At 38.4% G+C, this 14,102-nt stretch overlaps 2 pseudogenes; both read left to right on the forward strand.

Moving 5' to 3' along the window:
- LOC108633756 lies at positions 4,159-11,414 on the forward strand (annotated as a pseudogene).
- Positions 11,558-12,507, forward strand: LOC108633757 (annotated as a pseudogene).

The raw sequence follows: 14,102 nt of genomic DNA on the forward strand, positions 1-14,102 counted from the left end.
AGATATTTCATTCTACAGATCAAATTTCTGGCCATTCCTGTCGAGATAGTTTTCAGTAAGGTAAAGTGAAAACCTTTATAGAGTTCTCCGCAAACTTTGGCATTATGTTAAAACAGTACTCCAAATACAGACTTTAAATAATAATTATCTAATGTCATTTCCCTCTTTTACAGCTCTGCTATCTCTGACAATGGGCTAATAATAATCACCCTCACTAAAAACAAAAAAGAAGTTTCCAAGACATCGGGAAATATCATTCATCCATTCCTCCCCAAAATATATCCACAACATGTTTGATCGTAATTGGGTCCCTGTGTTTCTGAGGAGCAGATGCAGGGAAAATTCACAGGCTTTACGTTCATGTGTGCGTATCTAGGGGGCCACATCCTTTGAGAGCAGAACATCATTGGTCTCTGTGGGATTCAATGAGCTATCAAAATACAACATCATTTGGATCAAACAATGAAGTGCTTTCATGCGATGTAAAAGAGGGGGACTCTCTGAGTTGGTAAATGTTATTGTAAGACAACATGATTTCTTTCAAGAGTTTATGATAAATTAGTGTTGTAATCGCATCTGACATTGGCACTACTCGGATCGCGAAGAGTTACATGTGATTGCGAACTCACGTTTGAATTTAGTTATTAAGATTAAATAGGATGTAAGTGTGACTTGTGTTTGGTATAGATATATATCACCTCTTTTCCTTCGACTCACAATTAATATTAATTATTGAGATACACACTAGACTCGAATATAGGCGCTTTTTCTTCTTGTGAGTGACATTTCAGGTGTGCTGAGTCGAGCACATAACAGCAGACCTTAATTGAAATATACCAGATGAGTTGCGAGAGATGGGGCAACAATTGAATTAACGGAATTATTGGGTCCAAGAGACAGACCAGCAAACTGAAACCTCATTAGAAGTTGGCGTGTACATGGTGATTAGTATAGCCGGCATACCATCTTCAGAAACAAAGAAGGGCAATGTCTATCCATAGGCCTGGTTTGGCAGGAGGACACTTTATCTGATTTGGGGGGAGTTGAGAGCAGTGTCACTGATTTATTTTTAAAGCATCTGTACTTAGTTCAGGTTCAGTCACTCAGCACTCGTTCTGATTCTTGGATCCCATGACCTGCGAGTATGCAGGCCTCCTGTCCAACGCCAGACACCCGGAGTCCACCAACACCCATGCCCATGAGTCGACTGGATTTCATCCACTTACAATCTTGTCCTCTTGTTGTCCGCCTTTCTCCTTCCCTGCCCCCAAACTCTCCCAAGCATTCAGGGTGGTTTCACAACTTGGAGTCATAGCTCTTACTTCCTACATCAGGTGGCTTCAACAGTGTTGTAGGTTTCAAGCTTCAAACATGCAGTCCTGATTCCAATGAATATTCAGCGACTTTGATCTGCTTTAAGATTCACTGGGTTGTATGGCTGCCATTGCTAAGTCAAGGGACTCTTCAAAGTGCTCCAAACACGAGGCACAGTTCAAAAGCATGGCAATTTCTTTTTGTGCTCAAGCTTTTTTTATAGTCAACTCTCATATCCATGACATGACCATGAAAAACGCATAGCCTTGACTAAGACAGACCTTTACTCTGGCATATAAGTTATGNATAAGTTAAATAAGCAGGGTGACAGTATACAGCCTTCAGGTACTCCTTTTCCTATTGAAACCAGTCTGTTGTTCCATGTCCAGACATAACAGAATGTGGTCCACTGGAGAAGGCAATGGCAAACCACTTCAGTATTCTTGCCTTGAGAACCCCATGAACAATATGAAAAGTATGAAAAGATACAAAACTGAAAGATGAACTCCCCAGCTCAGTAGGTGCCCAATATGCTACTGGAGATTAGTGGAGAAATAACTCCAGAAAGAATGAAGGGATGGAGCCAAAGCAAAAGCAACACCCAGTTGTGGATGGGACTGGTGATAGAAGCAAGATCCGATGCTGTAAAGAGCAATATTGCATAGGACCCCTGAAAGTTAGGTCCATGAATCAAGGCAAGTTGGAAGTGGTCAAACAGGAGATGACAAGAGTGAACATTGACATTCTAGGAATCAGTGAACTAAAGATGGAATGGAATGGGCGAATTTAACTCAGATGACCATTATATCTACTTACTGTGGGGAGGAATCCCTCAGAAGAAATGGAGCAGCCATCATGGTCAACAAGAGTGCGAAATGCAGTACTTGGATGCAATCTCAAAAACGACAGAATGATCTCTGTTCGTTTTCAAGGCAAACCATTCAATATCACAGTAATCCAAGTCTATGCCCCGACCAGTAATGCTGAAGAAGCTGAAATTGAACAGTTCTGTGAAGACCTACAAGGCCTTCTAGAACTAACACCCCAAAAAAGTTCTCTCTTAGAGGGTGTTTTAAGAAATGCCATGTTACAGACACTCTTTTATGAAAGTATTTAAAGTTTTAGAGGAACAATCTCAAAGAGAAATGATAGCAATTTAATCTGCAAAACCAAATATCTTGTAATGGCTATTAGTGTAACAGGAAAGTGAGTGTGAGTAAATTGGGAAGAATGCTTGATTTCTCCCACCTTTGCACTTCCTCCTCTGTCATGTTACTGCCTCCAGGGAACCTGGGAAGACCGCAGGGAGATTCTCCTGAGAGTGGTAGTGAGGGATCCTCAGGACTGTTTGTTTTTTCTGTTGTTTAATCGCTTCAGTTGTGTCCGACCCTTTTGAGACCACATGGATAGTAGCCCTCCAAGCCCCTTTGTCCATGGGATTCCCCAGGCAAGAATACTGAAGTGGGTTACCATTTCCGTCTCCAGGGGATTTTCTGGCCCAGAGATTGGACGTGTGTCTTCACGTCTCCTGCATTGCAGGCAGATTCTTTACTGTTGAGCCACCAGTGAAGTCCCAGAACTGTTCACGGAAGAACAGAAACATGAGACCAACCTCTGAAGCAGACATGAGAGAAACAGAGGTGTCTCTCCATAGCAGGTTTCTTATCCCTGTTACAAATGACATTTTGAGTTTTAGTCCAGAGCCTCTTTCATCCAGGATAAAGCAACTCATGCCTCTAAAGCAATTACCAAGGGTCAGAGGGAGGGGAAATGAGCATGTTCTTATATGGCATTTTTATGTATCACATGCCTTATCTTTTCCTTAAAAAATCCCACCTTCCTTCTCCAATGCAACCCATAACAAGAGTCTCCATTGCTTTTTCTTTGTAACAAATTGTTATAAAATAGTTACATTTTACTGATGTTGTAATGATTGGATATATGATGAAATTTATGTACATATATAATATTTTATCTGTGCAATATGGCTTAGCATTTGTCACATGCCACTTTTCATGGTCATTAGTAAAGTCCTTAACAATTCTTCAAAAAGCTGCATAGTTTTTATATATGTATGAAAAATGATGGCTATATAGTATAAATATGAAACTCTAACAAGTCACTCAATTGTGTACAACTCCTAGCAACTCCATGGACTGTAACCCCAGGCTCCTCTGCTCACAGAATTCTCTAGCAAAAACACTGGAGTGGGTAGACAATTCCCTCCTCCAGGGGATCTTCACAACTCAGGGATCGAACCTGGACCTCCCACATTGCAGGCAGATTCTCTACTGTCTGAGCCACCAGGGAAGTCCTGTATATAAATGTATACCATAACTTGGATTATTTCTTTGAGATTTACACCATATTTCTAAGTTTTGCTTTCATAAATAATGGTGCAATGCAGCAGCAACCATTTCTGTTAATTTCATATTCACATCTTTGTTGTTCCTGGTGGCTCAGATGGTAAAGGGTCTGCCTGCAATGTGGGAGACCCAGCTTAGATCTGTGAGTGGGGAAGATCTCCTGGAGAAGAGAATGGCAACCCACTCCAATATTCTTGCCTGGAGAATCCCATAGACAGAAAAGTCCATCCATGGCGTGGCAAAGATTCAGACACGACTGAGAGACTAACTTTGTCTTTCTTTCTTTAGAACTTCAAATAAATCTAAAGCAGTGAATTTGAATAGTGAATTGTATAGTGTAATTAACAAAATCACTACACTAACTTTATGGGACAGTATGCATTATCATGTCTTTTTTAAGAGAGGCAAAACTGTATCAAGGATGATATAATGCGGAATGACTATTAATATTTTACTCCATACCCAGTAAATTAGGAACATGGACAAGGAAAACTGCACTGCCTGTGACAGACTTCATCCTCCTTGGATTCTCAGATGCCCCTGAGCTCAGAGTCTTCCTCTTCCAGCTGTATCTTTCCATCTATGGAGTCACAGTTTGGGGAAATCTGGGCATGATTGCTCTCATTCAGGTCAGCTCTGGACTCCACATCCCCATGTACTTTTTCCTCAGCCACTTGTCCTTTGTGGATTTCTGTTACTCCACAATCAGCACACCAAAGATGATAGCTAACATCTTAAAAGAAGACAGGAGAAGGAAATAGCAACCCACTCCAGTACTCTTGCCTAGAAAATCCCATGGATGGAGGAGCCTGGTGTCCATGGGGTCACAAAGAGTCAGACACGACTGAGCGACTTCACTTTCACTCACTAAAAGAAGACAGAGCCATTTCCTTCCTGGAATGCACTGTGCAATTCTACCTGTTTTGCACATTTGGGGTAACTGAGGTCATTCTGCTGGCAGTGATGGCCTATGGTCACTTTGTGGCCATCTGTGACCCACTGCTCTACATGGTCACCATGTCCCAAAATCTCTGTGTGGAGCTGGTGTCTTGTTGCTATCTCAATGGTGCTGTATGTTCTGTGATTCACTTGTGTTTAGCTCTTCAGATCCCATCCTACAGATCAAATGTGATCAACCATTTCTTTTGTGATCTCCCCCCTCTCTTGTTTCTTGCTTGCTCTGATGTCATTGTGAATCAATTGGTGCTATACTCTGTGGCCATTTTTTATGAGATCATCACCATCATGGTCATCCTCACGTCCTACCTGTTTATTCTCATCACCGTCCTGAGGATGCACTCTACAGAGGGAAAGTGCAAAGCCTTTTCCACCTGTGCTTCCTACCTCGCTGCTATCATTGTCTTTCACTGAACAATCCTTTCCTTTATTGCCGGCCCCAATCTGGCAACAGCATGGATACTGACAAAGTGGCCACAGTGTTCTACACTGTAGTGATCCCCATGGTGAACCCCTTGATCTATAGTCTGAGGAACAAGGATGTGAAAGAAGCTCTCAGAAAAGTGGTGAGCTTCAAAATATTTTCCCAGAGAATATTTTCCTAGCAGGACTCAGGGTTCCAAATTGGAGGCAGGTGAAAGGGTGATGATGTGCTGTAATGCTGAAAAGGGTGAATAGAAGCGGGTAGCTATGAATGAATCTTGTTGACTCACTTATCTTTGTACCTTGTATCCTGTCAATTTGGGTTGAGCATATAGCAAAATTTGCAGTCTGCTTCCCTGTTCTTATTCAATCTAAAATTATTTAAATGGTTCTGGGCAATGGACTGTTAAAACACACATTTAGTTTTCTGTAAAACTTTCATAAGTTCATTAAAGAACTCACATTTTATTTCTCTATCCATTATGGAAACTATGATTAACTTCAAAATTGAACGGCTGTTATTTTTCAGTGAAGAGCGCATGTTTGATTTTATGCACACATAAGCATATTCTGAAATTCTGTTCCACTCCAGTAGCACATTTAATTCCTTTAGAGTTTTTTGATGGAATACACATTCCAAGCAGAACTATCTTTCAAATTACAGGAATTAGACCTTGTTCAGGATATTTTTGTCATACAGAAAATTATAATTTATAATTCTAACATGAAGAGCATCTAATTCAGTGTTTCTTTGTTAGTTTCTTTTGACATTTTTAGGTCATTAGGTAATATTTAGCTGAGAAATATATGAATTGAGAAGCAAACAGGCAAGCAATAAGAAAAACACTAGTTTTATTGCATATTTTGTCTGTATCATTGTATGTGATTTTGGACAAATCTACCATATATATACATATATAAACATAAAATTTACACCTTACATATATATAAAGCCTGTTTGTCGATTATACCTTAGTAAATTTAAAATAAATTAAAGCAGAAAGCAATGTACTTAAAAAGGAGAAATGTTTGCTGTGAAATCTAGATACCTTTTGCTATGATGTCATTATCCAACAGTTTTGGAGTCTCTGGGAATGATAATGGAACTTGATGAGAAGATAACAGTCAAACTTGTGATTTACTTTCACATAAAATATTTCTAAATTTGCTGTTGTTTTTTCTTCATGTTTTCAAGAAATATAAATTGCATCAGGAAATGATAATTAGCTTTAATTGCTTGTTCTGAGCCTCTGAAGAAGGCAAGGGATTCTCTCTAGGGCCTTGTGCCACAGGGAGTGGAGGAGACATAGTAGTCTCAGCATTCCCAGTAAATCCACAAGTCCTCTGGAGGGTGGAGGGGGGCTGCCTTTCCCACAGTCCCATGTAGAATCTCTAATGGATACCTTAGCTTCAGTTATTTCTTCATGAGGGAAATCACTTGGGGGAATTTCGAGTCACTGCAAACAATAGGAACAGGAAGTGCATACTCTCCAGAAGGATATGTAGAAGGCCTGGCTTAGCTGGACTCCTTCATAGCAGTGTCCTGAACAAGTGTTTCCTGGGAGTGTGAGGACACAGGGGCCCTGAGGCTCTTTGGTGCATGTATCTCTGCTTCTGCCATTTCGGGGTAGAACTGTGCAAGGGAGGATTGACAGGTATTTAACCCAAACTGAATTTAAAGGAACTAAAACTAAACTTCTGGAGAAATAGAATCAGCAAGGTTGCCTCTAAATAAGATTTTAAGGCATGGAAAACACAAGGGCTGACTCACAAGACCACAAACAAAAACAATGGGAAGAAATTGTAAGGATAAACATTTTGCATACCATGCTTACTAGATTTGTTGATAATACAGATTGCTTAAATAATAGCATTTGGGAGATAAGGAAATAGATATTTAATTGCATATAAGTTAACTAGAAGGACATAAAAATCTACCAGAATTGAGTAAAAGGTGATCAGTGGTTTACTCACTTCCCCTCACCTCCCAAGGGGACAATAGACAATATCTGGAGGTATCTTTGGTGTCACAGTGCAGGGACCAGGGGTGAAGTTACTGTCATCTAGTGGACAAAGGCCAGAGAAGCTGCACAGGATAGCTCCCCATAAAAACAACAATCCAGCCCAAAATATCAATAGTGCCATGATTGAAGAACTCTGAAAAAGATCACTGATAAAGAATTTTATCATAGTGAGAACTGACATGGAAAATTTGCCTCCTGATTGTTACTTAAATATACTCGTGAAAATAGTATGGTAGCTTTTCATTGTATAAAAATTAAATATATGGATAATCCAGTAATCCTGCTTCTGAATATTTATTTATTTAATTCAAATATTTATTTAATTCAAAAGAATTAAAATGATGATTTCAAAGAGATATTAGCATTCCCTTGTTCATTGCAGAGCTAGTCACAATAACAAAGATTAGAAATAACCAAAATGTCTATGGACCAAAAACTGGATCAAGAAAATGTGGTATGCACATAAAATGACATAAAAAAAGAAAGAAATTATGCAGTAAATTACCACATGGATGACAGTATGCTTAGTGAAATATGTCAGTCACAGAAAGACAAATACTGTATGAATTCACTTATATGTTTATGGACTCAAAAAGTGGATGATTGATGTCAGAGGCGAGAGGAGGGAAAAACAGGAAGTTACAAATCAACGGACATAAAATATCAATTAAGCAAGTTAAATGAGTTCTAGAGATATACTTACAAATATTATATTGGTAGTCAACAATACTGTATTGTACATTTAAAATATCTTAATTTGGTAGGTCTTATGTGAAATGTTCTTATCACATTAAAATAAAAATAAATATTAGTACAATATGATCACTAAAATCTAAATTTTACTTGGATTCCATCAGCTTTTTCCCTTTAATTATCTCTTTATTTTCTTGGACCCAATCCAGGTACCGCATTATACTGTCATCATCTCTCCCTAATGTCTGATCTGTGACAGATTTTGACTCTTTCCTTTTTTTTTTTGGCTTCAATAATTCTAAGGAGTATGGATGAGGTATCCTGTAGAATGCTTGCAGATATGGGTTTGCCTAATAATTTTCTTATAGTAAGATGAGATGATAGATTTTGCGGAAAGAATATCATAGAGGTGAAGTTTCTCACCACATCATATCAGGGGATAAATGATGCCCACACTGCACCACTGGAGATGCTCACCTTTATCTTTTACTTCAGGTAATGTTGGTGATATTTACTAAACTTGACTGTGAGATTTGAAATGGAGTTGAATTAATAAAAATTATTTCTACCGTGTTCATGTTCCTTATTTAAACTCTATAGTCCTTGGTTTCTACAATGAATATGTGTTATTTCAACAATTCAACAAACAAATAATTAATGGAATGGATGTGGTGGTGCAACCGAGCATAACAGAACAGTTATTTTAACAGGATCAGTTCATTGTCCAAACTTAATATTTAACTTTGCAAATATCTCTGCTTTAACTCTGAATGAATCATGATGATCTAAACGCTGGACCTTCATATTTCTCCCATATGTTAGAGTAACAGTATGGAGGAACAAGGTTATGCCTGGCATATTGTAGTCATTCAATTAATATTTAATAATGATTTCATATATAATTGCATAATTTTTATAATTATAAAAAAGTATCAGTGTGAGGAAGGGTCTGAGAGAAGTGATTTTAACCTACAAATGTTCATGTGAAATGCCGCAACACTGCTCCAGGTTTTCTAGAACACAAGAAAGAATTACATCAGAGAATTGTGATTAATTTTAATTATTTCAAGGCTTTAAAAGAATGAGACAACAGTCTCTAGGGTTTATGCCCCATAGGTTGTGACTCTAGATGGAAGGCTATATCCATCACTCCAACCAGGAGAGGCCCTACTTTCACTCATCAGCAGGTATGTACAACAGACAGCTCGTGGGAAGCTGCTGTGAAACACAGGAGCTCAGCCTGACGCTCTGTGATGACCTAAGAGAAGGCATGGGAGGGAGGGGGGAGGCTCAAGAGGGAGGGGATATATCTGTGTATATCCCTTCCAATCAAAAGTAAATTCAAAAATAAGATTCTAAACAAAAATTAATATTATTTTCTAAGTAGAGTATTAGAAAAACAGTATGAGTAGAAATTTACAATTTAGACATAGAGAGTCCTTGAGTAATACTAAAGGAAGAGGAAGTGGACTCAGCCTACAGAGCTTTGTGTCGAACTGGTTCAGCTAAGCCCCTAAAACAACAGGGCTTCCCTAGTGGAACAGTGGGAAAGAATCTGCTGCCAGTGCAAGAGATGCAAGCGACTTGGGTTTGATCCCTGGGTTAGGAACATCCCCTGGAGTAGGAAATGGTAACCCCCTTCAGTATTCTTGCCTGGAAAAAATTCCACGGGCATAGGAGTCTGGCGAGCTACATACAGCCCATGGGTTCACAAAAGAGTCTGAAACAATGGAGTGACAGAACACCAACAAGTGCCTGGGATGGAGGGTTAGAAGAGCTCTGAGAATCTGTGGAAGGTGCATTATGTGGTTTCTACAAACTTTTGAAGGAGTAGTCAAATTGAAATAAAGACAAACATTTAATAAAAAGTAAGCAGAGATTAAACAAATGCTAGGGAAAGAAGAGTAAAAGGAACTATTTTTAATTAGGTATGTAAAGCAGCCTTGACAGCAAAAATTAAACAAAATAGAGAAGAAAGGTATAGGAAATATATGAGCTGTCATATTTCCTAAATGCAAAGAAACTCACCAGCAATTTAAAAATAACATTTGGGTCACAAAATCTATTGCATGAAATAAAACATTAGTTTAATATTAATTTTTAAGTGGCTTAAATAAATCAGCTATAGTTAGAGTGTCTAGCTTTGTGATAGATTGTCTTTTGAGATTGTCTTTATTAAACTGATACTCAAATTTATGAGTATAGGAAGACATAGGGATCTTGAGTGTCTCAGTTTTGCCTATGATCTGGCATCACTGCTGAGCCACATAAAATCTATTTCTTGAGTTGTGGGACTAGAAACAGCCTTATCGGAAATGATAGAGAATAGTCCTGGTATGGTAGGGTCTAAGAGGTGTTGGTCACCAATTGTCCATGCGTGTGTGCTGAGCCGCTCAGTTGTGTCCTATTCTTTGTGACTCCATGGACTATAGAGCCAACCCAACCCTGTCCACATAATTTTCCAGTCAAGAACACTGGAGCGGGTTGCCATTTCCTCCACCAGAGGATCTTTCCAACCCAGAAACTGAACATGCATCTCTTGCTTCTCCTATATTGGCAGGTGGATTCTTTACCACTATCCCCCTGAGAAGTCACTGGTCACCAATTAGAGAAATAAGATTTTTTTCTGTTAGTATTTTCTCATGAAATATCATCACAGTGCAGTACTATATTAAATGTGTGATCTTTCTCTTTTACAGGTAATATAGGGACAGAATAAATGTCTTTATTTATGGACATTTCTATGTTAGAATCTTTATTAGTGTTAGTTAAATTTTTCTTAAGTTCCTTTCTCATCTCACCTGATACTGCCTTCTAGTATAGCTCTCTGATATGTACACTTTCATTGGACAATTTCCCACAGATTTAAGATCACTAGTTTGTTCACAAATTGGAACATGATTATGAATAAATGAAGTATCTTAGTACTAAGACATTGAACATAGATTCTCTTTCAGACAAACAGAAAATTTGCGGGAGTCTGGATCAAGATTCCAGTCACAGATGTGTAGATTGATTCTTATTTGCATGTTACAGGGAAAGTCAAGGATCTCTGTCTTGTGCTTTGTCATGTCTTCGATAAAGACCTAGTCTGTATTATTATCCTTGTTATTTGTTCAGTGTTATTATTCCACAAGCAATGTGGTGGGATTGATCATTAGGGCTCCCTGGGTTGAGAAGAACACTATCTGAAAAAAATTAACTAAGGTTTATCTTGACAATAGATTTACTGAGTCAGAAACAAAAGTAAATGTTAAAGTATCATGTGGAATTAACAATAAAGGCACAGATGTAACTGTTAGAGGGGTCATTCTCAGTGTCGCACTGTGAACATGTGATGCAAAATGTAATTTATTTAGAATTTTCTCACTTCTGCTACTAGTTTTAGGACTGAAATAATCAGTTATGGTACTAGGCTAGGTTAATCTTTTATGAATTTATAATGTTCAAGATGACCTAAAAGTGTTATAGAAGGATTTCACTTAAAATAACTCCCAAATCTTTTGATTTCATATTATCTCTAAATGTTGAAATTATACTTCAGAACTAAAAAGTTCAATAATGGTACTGTGCTATTTAAAGAAAAGTTTAAATTGTTATCTTTTAAAAATTTTAGACATTTAGCAATTGTGCATAAGAAACACAGAGAGAGGTTCTAAAAGAGACACTTTACTTCATCTTCCAGCTTTGGAAAGAAGGCATTAACCGAGGGTCTTACATCCTCATTCTCTCTAATATGTTTGTTTCCAGGGATGATTCATATTCTGACAAACAGAAACCATGTTTCTATCAGAGAGAAATAAAAGTGGGGCCACGTTCACTCTCCTGGGCTTCTCCTATTACCCAGAGTTGCAAGTGCCCCTCTTCTTGATATTCTTCACCGTCTACAGTGTCACTGTGGTAGGGAATCTTGGGATGATTGTAATCATCAAAATCAACCTCAAACTGCACACCCCCATGTACTTTCCCCTCAGCCACCTCCCCTTTGTGGATTTCTGTTATTCCTCCATCATTGCTCCCAAGACCATGGTGAATCTCATGGTAGAAGACAGAACCATTTCATTTGTAGACTGTGTAATGCAATTCTTTTTCTTTTGTACCATTGTGTTGACTGAGTCCTTTTTATTAGCTGTGATGGCCTATGACCGCTTCATGGCCATCTGCAACCCTCTGCTCTACAGGGTGGCCATGTCCCAGAGACTCTGTGTCATGTTAGTGGTTGGATCTTATGCCTGGGGAACAACCTGCTCCTTGACATTCACATGTTCTGTTAGCTGATTGTCATTTCAAGGTTTCAACACAATCGATCACTTCTTCTGTGAGTTCTCCTCCCTGCTTTCCCTCTCTTGCTCTGATACTTATCTCAACCAGTTGCTGCTTTTCATTTTCTCCACCTTTAATGAGGTCAGCACACTCTTCATCATTCCTGTCTTAACGCGTTTATTGTTATCGCCATCCTCCAGATGCATTCAGCCTGTGGTCGCCGCAAAGCCTTTTTCACCTGCGCCTCCCGCCTGACCGCCATCAGCATCTTCCCCGGTGCCATCCTCTTCCTCTACTCTGTACCCAGCTCCACACCCTCCAGGCACACAATCAAAGTGGCATCTGGGTTTTACACGGCAGTCATCCCCATGTTGAGAAATAAGGATGTCAAGGACACAGTCTCCAACATCATGGGCTCTAAAATGTTTCTTATTGAGCATTATTGTAATAGTAGAGTTTTTCCTTGATATGTAAATGTAGTGTGTCTGCAAACGTTGGTTTTTAAAGATACATTTAGATTAATGAAGAGTGAATGCTGTAAAATTTATGAATGCTGAGCTTGGGGAATGATGGGGGAAAGGGATAGTTAGGGTGTTCGGGATGGATATGAACACTCTTCTATTTAAAATGGATAGCCAACAAGGATTTACTGTATAGCACATGGAACTCTTCTCAATATTATGTGGCACCCTGGATGGGAGGAGTGTCTGTGGGTGAAAGGATACATGTATATATGTATACATCTGGGTCCCTTCACTTTTCACCTGAAACTATTACAACATTGTCTGTAAAAAGGCTATATCTGAATACAAAATAAGCTTTTTAAAAAGCGTTAAATGCTGTAAAGTTGAAGAACATGAATTTTGGCTCAACGACACTAAATGACTCCGTCTCTTACTGGGAAAAAAGTAATCTCTAAATTTTAAAATTTTTCATCTAAAATTTCAGGCAAAATAATTGTATTACATAGATTAAAATATAATATAGATATCATGTGGCATACCTTGTGTAATCTTAATAAATTTAATTTCATCTTCCTTGTTTATACCAAGAAAGCTAAGCTCTCAATTAGCACATGCATTTGTCTTATAAAAATACAAATAGCAGTTAAAATAAGTCATGGTGTTCGTCCTTCAAGGAATGAAAATCCAGTGTTGACAAGAGGATACTTAAGAAAGTGACAACTGTATAAGTTAGATAAACAATATCTCAATGGATTTGAGAGGAAAATAAAAGTTCTAGTCCTTCATAAAATAGGTATTATGTTGACTTCTCTTGGATAACCGAAGAGACAGAGTTTTAGGAGACATATGCAGGAGTCTCATCCAGGAGACTAAATCATGACAAACAAGATCAGAATGTAGCAATGTGCTGATGACACAACAAAATTTTATTGAGCGAATGCTGTCTAACTCGTGTGTATATTTGCCTGTGTGTTGGAGTATTTGGGTTGTATTGTATATACAGGTTACTTGGCATGAAGGAAAGCTGATAAGACACTATCTATATTCTGAATATGTTTTCTAAAGAACTCCAATACGGCAGCATGAACAGCTACGATAAACTTCACCAGAGGCTTAAAAATGGAGAACTCATTCTCAGAATATCTTATATGCAAAAGCGAAGCATGACAAGTGACTACCCAATTGGCATTTCATTCTATTTTCCTGGGCTTCCCTTGTGACTCAGCTGGTAAAGAATCTGCCTGCAATGCAGAAGACCTAGGTTTGATCCCTGGGTTGGAAGGATCCCCTGGAGAAGGGAAAGGCTACCCACTCTAGCATTCTGGCCTAGAAAATTTCATGGACTATATAGTCCGTAAGGTCAAAAAGAGTCCAACACAATGAAGCCACTTTCATTTTCGGTTATTTTGCCTATGAAGACATCAAAAATATTATCAATTCTTCATGTTTTTTTCTTTCCTAAATATAATGTCTGTATCTTTCTCAACTGAACTAGCACCTTAAACAAAATAAAACAAGAAGTGCTTGCAGTTGCCCAAAGATTTGAAAACTAATTACCTGTGTAACCATCAGTTCAGTTCAGTCGCTCAGTCGTGTCC

This window comes from Capra hircus, chromosome 24 (genome assembly GCF_001704415.2).
Source record: "Capra hircus breed San Clemente chromosome 24, ASM170441v1, whole genome shotgun sequence".
Lineage (NCBI taxonomy): Eukaryota > Metazoa > Chordata > Mammalia > Artiodactyla > Bovidae > Capra > Capra hircus.